Here is a 9,434-nt window from a genome sequence, read left to right on the forward strand (position 1 = left end):
TTCATGCTATCAAGCTCAGCGACAAGGTCATCGACAGAAGGAGATACCTCGGAGGTGTCGTCGTCGAAGGAGACCTCATCCTTGCTGGCCTTCACCTCTTCATCAATCGCCATGGTGCAAAAGCCTCCGTGAGTGGAGTCGGCGACGAAGCAAAGACCGGTCAGCTTCTCCTCCATCTTCCTCTCGGACTCATCGTCACTTGAGGGAGAAGAGGAACGGTCATCGCCGGAGTCGTTGTCGAGGTCGCTGAGGGAAGCAAGGAAGGCACGCTCTTGCGCCTTGGCTTTCTTGCGGTACATCTTCTTGAGCGCCTCCTTGTCGAAGCCCTTCTTTGACTTGTACTTCTTGGAGGTGTAGTCGCGCTTGTCCTTGCGCTTGCCGGAGTCGTACTTGTCGGAGGAGTGTTTGTTCTTCTTGGGGCAGTGGGCGACGAAGTGGTCGAGATCTCCACAGTTGTAGCAGCCCACCTTTTGATCACCGCCCCGGCGGCGGTTCAAGCGGTTGTTGTGGAACCGCGAGAACCGACTGATGATCAACGCCAGCTCGTCATCCCCAAGGGTCTCCAACTGCTCCTCTGAAACAGACACCAAAGAAGACAAGGCAAACGACATCTGTGAAGGGTTAGCTGAAGAACTTGAACTGTTACCTGAGACTAAAGCCATAGTCGGTGCAGAGGGATTCTTGAGCTTGGCTTGAGTCTGGTAGTCGATCTCGGTGGACTTGAGCTTGCTGAACAGCTCGTCCACAGTGATGGTGTCGTAGTTCGAAGACTCGATAATGGCGGACACCTTCACATCCCATACCTTCCGATCTAGGGCATATAGAAGCTTGAGAGCCCTCTCATGATCGTCATAAGGTAGTTGTGCCTTGTTTGCTCGCATCTTGTTAATGATCGTCTGAAAACGAGAAAACATGGCATCGATGGACTCGCCATCAAGCTGAGTGAAGTTCTCGTACTCTCTCTTGTACGTCTCATAGAGTCTGGTTTTGACATGGGCTGTACCCTCGTGATAGCTCTGAAGCCTCACCCAGATCTCTCGAGCAGTAGCACAATCAGAGACACGCTCAAACTCAGGAAGCGAAAGACTCGAGAAAAGAACAGATCTTGCTCTGCTATTTGCGTTGTGCCGATCTTTTTGATCTTGCGTGGTTCGAGCACGGGGTTCAAGCACAACGAAAGTAGCATCCTCGCAAATTTCCCAAACAAGCCAATCAATACCCTGGAGATGGGCAGACATGCGTATTTTCCAATAGGGATAATTTGTTCCATCGAAGAACGGTGGTTTACCGAACCACGCTCCATGTCGCCTTCGTGGATCACGGACCGATTAAGGTGGAATGATCCTTAACCGGCTCCGATACCAATTGAAGGACCGAAAAATGGCGACCAGAGGGGGGGTGAATGGGAGCCTCAAATTTTCTTTCGAAAATATTTGGCCACTGTCCCGAGTTCACCATCAAACGCGCAACAACTCCAGAACTAGAATACTCACGCCAACTAGTGACAGAAGTACCTAGAGAAATTCCTTAGTACTATAGAAACTCGAAGCAACAGACGAAATACAAATTGGAGTCCAAATAACCAAGATGTGCACAAAACAGAAAATCAGGACCAGAGAAAATTCATTAGAAAATCACCAAGAAAAACGGACAGAGTAACGGCTTAAAAATAGAGCACTCTATTTTACCAGCGAGAACTGGATCCCTGTAAAACAAATTACTGAATTGGATTTGCTCGGCACTCAATGGTGCACGGCCTACCAGTCAGCTACAACACTAACCACACCTGCAGAAGATGAGAACATACACAGTAACATGATGCACATCAAACTGAAACTTATACACTGTGAAGGAATTGCTCTCCACACACAGGGGAAAAAGAAGCACAGCACAGGCAGAAGCTCATATGGCAGGGATCGCTTCCGGCAAAAACCAACAACTGACACTGAAACTGAAACTGATGAAACACCGAAAGCACAGATAAACACCAAAGCTTAGATGAACATGTATCGGTGAGACCTGGACACCACCGTACAAAAAGACAAACACAGAGAAAAAAAAATCTACCAACTCACCACCGTGAAAGCTACTAGAGCAAATGAAGTAATTAAATACTCCAAACAAATCGACTCTTGGTAAACTCAAGAAGGCAGGAAGTTTGTTTTTGACCAATCAAAAATCAGTACTAATTCTTGGCTCATGACAAACAAAGCTTGAAGCTAGACGAGTGCAGAGAACTGAGGGCGCTCCTGGACTGCTCAAATTCTGACGGACTGCTGGTGCCCTCGTAACGGTATGTGAGGAAGTCAAGAAGAGTTTGCTCTGCTTCAATCCACACTCTACGAAAAACAGAAGGGCTCGAGCGCACGAACGAAGAGGGGACGAGTGCTTGGAGCAGAGCGCTGGACAGTGGGCGTCCACCTTGGCCAAGGTCAAGTACTGCTCAAGAGAGCACGCACGGCGCCTGTGCGCACGGCGCTGGTAGCACTGCAGCAAGCTCCATGCACAAAATTCTCCACAGAGCCAAAGAACGAACAGGAGATAGACGAACACAAAATCGACCGGATCTCTCTTGATTCGGAAGCTGTTAAGCCCAAACTTTGCACAAATTAAATTCAACTAGAAACAAAACTATTCTCCAAAAATCATTGCCTGGGATGATCCCAAACTCCGGGAAATCGAAATCGAACCCATGAACAAAAAGGGAACAAAAACACAGCACATTGATACTCGAAAATCACAGCAAAGTATGTTGAATCCCGGAGGACAAATGAAGGATTTGGGCCTCCATTCCCAACTCGAAAACCAGTACAAAAACACTTTTCAGTTCATAGCCCTCTCTGCTAAAGAAACCAGGAAGGGGGAGGAGAGCTACGGGGAGAGGAGAAAGGGTTCACGAAAAAACTGTGAGAGAGAAGGGAGAGGTGGAAAAAGAAGATAGAAGAGATGGGGGAACTTCTCCGGCTTATTTATCAGGCATATTACATATTCCCCAGATGTCCTTAGATATTTTTGAGCGAACTAGCTAGCCCTAGGGGCATTCTAGTCCAACTCGACATGACCTAAATCCGACGGCCACCACGCCTCCTCACCGGTAGCCTCGCTCCCTAGCGATCTCACCGATGCCGCCACGTGCCATCCGTCCGCATCGGGACCTCCGCCCGGGTTTTGAGGCCCAAACCCGCGAAACCCGCCGCGAGTAGCGTAGCCCGTACGCGTCCCCCGCCGTGTACACTTTGCGCTTATCAATGTCCCAAGTGTCAGCCACCGCAGCTGGCCACCCGGTCGTCTGGTCCGTCAGTCCAAGCCTCACGCCCGCCCTTCACCGCAACCAGTCTGTCAGCACGGCACGCCCTACTTGACCTTCACCCGACCGCTGCCACCGCATCCAGACTCCACACCTACACATCACGAAGCCAAGAGACACCGTTTCGACACATAACCCTGTGCCAGGATATCAGTAGAACCACCGAACCAACAACCCACCAAAATGTTGGCATGTTGACAATCGCTCATCACACAACTAGGGTACTCCACAATGGTTATGTAAAAACTATGTGTTCGCAGTTTTCAAGAAGAAGAAGAAGGGTGGATCCTATGTTGTGACATGGGATAGTGATGCTTCTTCGGATGATGATTCTAGTGATGATGACAAGGCATCTAAGAAGAAGGCGCTTGCAAGCATTGCTATCAACAAGCCATCACTCTTCGACACTCCTTCATGCTTCATGGCCAAAGGCCACAAGGTACAATATGATGAGAGTGAAAGTGAAAGTGAACATGAACATGATAGTAATAGTGATGATGAAAATAAATTCATTAATGAACAACTCATGGACATGTTAGAACAAGCCGATTCTCTCATTCAATCTGAAAACAAGAAGTGCAAAGAATTGGCCAAGAAGTTAAAAGCTCTTGAGCAATCCTTTGATGAGCTCAATGCTAATCATGGGAGGCTAGTGGAAGCCCATGAGAAGCTTGGCAAGGCTCACACCAAGCTTGAAAAAGGTCACTCCTTGTTGTTAGAAGAAAACAAGGAAAAGGTTGTTGTATCATGTGATGTGGGCATAACATGTGACTTAATTAAAGAATCACCCAACCCATCTATTGTTGTTGCCACTAACTCTTCTTGTAGGTCTTCATCCACCACCACCAACTCTACCTCTACTTCTAGTGATGGTATCACATGTGTTGCTTCACTAAAGGATGAGAATGAGACTCTCAAGAAAGAGGTGGATGAGCTCACTCACGCCCTAGGCAAAGCCTATGGTGGTGAGGCCCGCTTGCTAAAATTCTTGGGTAGCCAAAGGTTTTCTCTCAACAAAGAGGGATTAGGCTATACCCCAAGAAGGGCAAGAAAGCCTTTGCAGCTCACAAGCCTAGCTTTGTGAAGAGCAATGGTCGGTATTGCAACAAATGCAAGCAAGTTGGGCACCTAGAGCTTAATTGCAACAAAATGAACAAGAACAAGAAAATTGCTAATGTACCTTACATTCCTTTTGATTCTTGTTATGTGCTTACCAAGGGTGAGAAGGGTGTGCATGTTAAGTTTGTTGGTACACCAATTGTGGGTCCAAAGAAGAAGGCCATTTGGGTACCAAAAAGCTTAGTCACTAACCTCCAAGGACCCAAACAAGTATGGGTACCTAAGAAACATTGATTTGTTTTGTAGGTAAACTATAAAGCCGGAGGAAGGCATTGGGTGCTTGATAGTGGGTGCACACAACACATGACCGATGATTCAAGAATGTTAAATTCAATCAATCCAAATGATGACAATGGTGTTGATAGTATCACATTTGGTGATAATGGCAAAGGCAGGGTCAAAGGGCTTGGTAAAATTGCTATATCCAATGATTTGAGCATTTCCAATGTGCTACTAGTAGAGAGCTTGAACTTCAATTTGCTATCCGTAGCTCAACTTTGTGATCTTGGTTTCAAATGCATATTTGGAGTTGATGATGTAGAGATCATAAGTGTAGATGGCTCTAACTTGATATTCAAAGGCTTTAGATATGAGAATCTATACTTGGTTGATTTCAATGCTAGTGAAGCTCAATTATCAACATGCTTGCTCACTAAATCTAGCATGGGTTGGTTATGGCATATAAGGCTTGGTCATGTTGGAATGAAACAATTAAACAAGTTAGTCAAGCATGATCTTATTAGAGGCTTGAAAGATGTCAAATTTTAGAAAGACAAGCTTTGTAGTGCATGTCAAGCCGGAAAGCAAGTTGGCAACACTCATCCAAAGAAGAGCATCATGAGTACATGTAAGGCATTTGAGTAGTTGCACATGGACTTATTTGGACCAACCACATACACAAGCATTGGTGGAAATAAATATGGATTTGTGATAGTGGATGATTTCACAAGATACACATGGGTATTCTTTCTTAGTGACAAGAGTGATGCTTTTGCAACTTTCAAATCATTTGTCAAGAGAATCCACAATGAGTTTGAAACAACCATCAAGAAAGTGATAAGTGACAATGGAAGTGAATTCAAAAATGCAAGAGTTGATGAGCTTTGTGATGAATTTGGCATTAAGCATCAATTCTCGGCCAAGTATACTCCACAATCAAATGGTCTTGTTGAGAGAAAGAATAGAACCTTAATTGACATGGCAAGATCAATGTTGAGTGAATAAAATGTGAGTCATTCCTTTTGGGCCGAAGCAATCAACACGGCTTGCTACTATAGCAACCGACTCTATTGTCACCCAATGATGGAGAAGACTCCATATGAGCTCTTGAATGGAAGAAAGCCCAACATTGCATACTTTCGGGTTTTTGGTTGCAAATGCTACATATTGAAGAAAGGCACTAGATTGAGTAAATTTGAAAAGAAATATGATGAAGGATTCTTGCTTTGTTACTCAACTACTAGCAAAGCTTATAGAGTTTGGAATTTGGCTAGTGGTACTCTTGAGGAGGTACATGATGTTGAGTTTGATGAAACCAATGGCTCTCAAGAGGAAGAAGAGAATCTAGATGATGTGCGAGGCACTCAATTGGCCGATGCAATGAACAATATGGATATTGGTGATTTAAGGCCTAGAGAGGTGATTGATGTTGAAGATGACAAAGATCAAGTACTTCCTACCTCTAATGTGCAAGCTAGTGGTTCTCATGATCAAAATCAAGCTAGTACAAGTGGTACTCAAGTGCAAGATCAACAAGCTAGTACATCATCTCATTATCAACCAAGTGCAAGCAATCAAGTGCAAATACTCCAACCAACAAATATTGCAAGAGATCATCCATTGGATCATATCATAGGCGACATTCAAAGAGGAGTGCAAACTAGATCAAGATTAGCATCATTTTGTGAGCATTTCTCCTTTGTGTCTCACATTGAGCCAAAGAAGATTGATGAAGCATTGAGAGATGTTGATTGGGTCAATGCTATGCATGAAGAGCTTAACAACTTCAAGATAAATCAAGTATGGGAATTAGTTGAGAGGCCTAGTGATCACAATGTCATTGGTACTAGATGGGTCTTTCGCAACAAACAAGATCAAGATGGGATAGTTGTAAGAAACAAAGCAAGATTGGTAGGACAAGGCTATACTCGAGTTGAAGGTCTTGACTTTGGTGAAACATATGCCCCGGTTGCAAGATTAGAAGCGATTAGGATCTTGTTGGCCTATGCTTGTGCTCATAACATCAAGCTCTACCAAATGGATGTCAAGAGTGCATTTCTCAATGGCTACATAAATGAAGAAGTTTATGTTGAGCAACCTCCCGGTTTTGAAGATGACAAGAAACCCAACCATGTTTACAAGCTAAGAATGGCATTGTATGGTTTGAAGCAAGCACCAAGAGCATGGTATGAGAGATTGAGGGATTTCTAACTCTCTAAAGGTTTCAAGATGGGCAAGGTTGACACCACTCTCTTCACCAAGAAGATTGGCAAAGACTTGTTTGTGTTGCAAATCTACGTTGATGATATCATATTTGGATCAACTAACCAAGAATTTTGTGAGGAGTTTGTTAACTGTGGCAGAACCTCCTAAGTGTTTGGGCCCACCGACACCTGTCATTGTCCTAAGGACCTCTGACGGTGATGCCGGGAATCCTCCCACTCTAGAAGTCCGATGAGCATCTCAGGACGCTCATTCCACCGCTACCTGTGGCGTATCACCCAAGCTCGTCCTGACCACTCGTGATGGTCACTTAACGAGAACTTCTTCTTCTCGCCCTTACAGGATAGCGAGTGGCCACCATAAAACCAGAATCATTCGTTGCGAAGACATTGCAGTATAACAGACGACATATGACCAAAATAATATTTTAGAGTAAAACAGCGGAAGCATTACGTAACTTAATTTACAAAAGTAGTTGTTGATGCAAAAGCTGATCTGCAAACACAAAGGGCTAATACCCAATTTAAACGTTAAGGCGTGCCAGCCGATTTGACTTTACTATCGGCAAAGGTGATAACTCGAATACTTTGGTCCCGACAACAGCGATGCGCTCGGATGCCACGACCAAGAGGTATTCACGCGGAACTTGAGAATACGATGAGCTTAAGTCAACGAACTCCGAAGAACTCATAATAAAAAGAAAAATATGACGAAGTCGTCGAAAAAGTAGATGCTGGAATATGAGTAAAAACTTGTGTTTGATTGATTGATAGATAGATGTCTATTACAAAGCCCTAGGGTCCACATTTATACCCTGCTCAAAGAGCTACAACTAGACACGACTAGAACTTGAATTCCAAATTAAACAGAATCCGTATATAGAACGATTTAAATAACTAAGGAAAACATAAAACTATCCTCCCGCGACAAACTGGGACACCACCATAGACCAGTCGGCAGCCTTCAAGTCTTCCTTCCGCGTCATCGGCAGACTCTCCATTGGCAAAGGTTAATGCTGGTCATCGGCATAAACACATCACCACCCAGGGACTTAGCCACATCCGGCTACCTCCTCATCGGCAACCACCCTCATCGGCAACTCTCCTGCAGACCAGTTACTGTCGCCCTATCTTGCTGATCTACAATCTAACGATCCTGGGTACGTGTCCAAAAACGGTGTCAACACATGCCCCTGTTGACGGTCCTTAAGTATCAAATTTAATTATCAAATAAATAAAGAAAAGGATCCAAATGAAATCAACAACTAGACTTAGGGTTTTATCTGACAGAATTCCACGAGTTTTGGTGTTTGTCTATTTCTGCAGGGGGTTATCAGGAAATACGGAAGAAAGGCCCACACGTCGGGATTACATAGAGATATTAACATGCCGCGCAATTATCTTACATCTAGAAGACTCCAGAAGCCACGAGACCGAAGCGGAGGCGAAACGGGGCCAGAGGCAGTGCGCCCGCCCTCCTGCCCTGGGTGCCCGCCCCCTCCGTGAGTCCAATCAGGACTCTGCTTCGTGGGAGATCTCCACCGACCTAAAGGATGAATCTAAACCATACAATCTATGTCGGTTTGATCCAACGGCCCATATTCACTTGAAGGGACTATAAAACCAGACCCCCTGGCCCCTGGAGGAGAGAGCCTCTCAACCCTAATTCATTGTTCCTCAAGAGAGAAGAAGCCCCTGATCAAGATTAGAGCCACCACATCAATTAGATATCTAGACTAGCATAGCTACATAGGATTAGAACTAGAAGGAGTCAATCTTCGATTGGTTTTCGGATCTGTCAAGAGGATTCTTGGTAATTCTCTAATTGTGCTTCTAATTACTTTCTAATTATCTTTGTTCTTCAATATTATGAATATGACTTTGTTCTATTTCAATATATTGCTTATGACTTTGCTCTACTTGCTTATATTCAAGATTATATTGTTCTTAGTTTATCATAGTTATGTACTTGGCTTAGTTAGATTGGATCTATATACATGCTTAGGATCGTATAGCGTTTATCCATCGGATCCATGGGTAAATGATAGATATTGTGTAGGCGTGGTGCTTATACCGTATTTATCTGCGATTGTACCCAATATGCCAGATCGTGGGGTGGTTCGTGATAGTGACAGCTTCATTGATTCTTATATAGTCCCCCTCTCGTGTATTGGGCTGGCAAAGCAACATTATTACAGGGGAGTGATTGCTATGTTTCTCATATTCCTTGCTAATATCACTATGCATGGGCGTAGTCTTGTCTCACAATGATTGCTAAGTATGCTTGCACTAACTATGATATCCTAGACTATATAGTTGAGAATAACTTAGGGAATATTCTTGTAGTTCGCTCTAATACCATGCTAATGACTTTCTAGAGTATCTAATTGAGGTGCTTATCATATTTATTATGTGGCTAGATCAGATTAATTATCCTTGTCACTATTATTATTTCATATATCTTTTATGTGACACTTATCCCTGTATGAAGAGTTAGATATAATGTTCTCAATTATACATGCAATGATAGATGCTCAATCTCATATTCTATTCTGTAATCAAAAGTG

The sequence above is a fragment of the Sorghum bicolor genome, chromosome 8 (genome assembly GCF_000003195.3).
Source record: "Sorghum bicolor cultivar BTx623 chromosome 8, Sorghum_bicolor_NCBIv3, whole genome shotgun sequence".
Lineage (NCBI taxonomy): Eukaryota > Viridiplantae > Streptophyta > Magnoliopsida > Poales > Poaceae > Sorghum > Sorghum bicolor.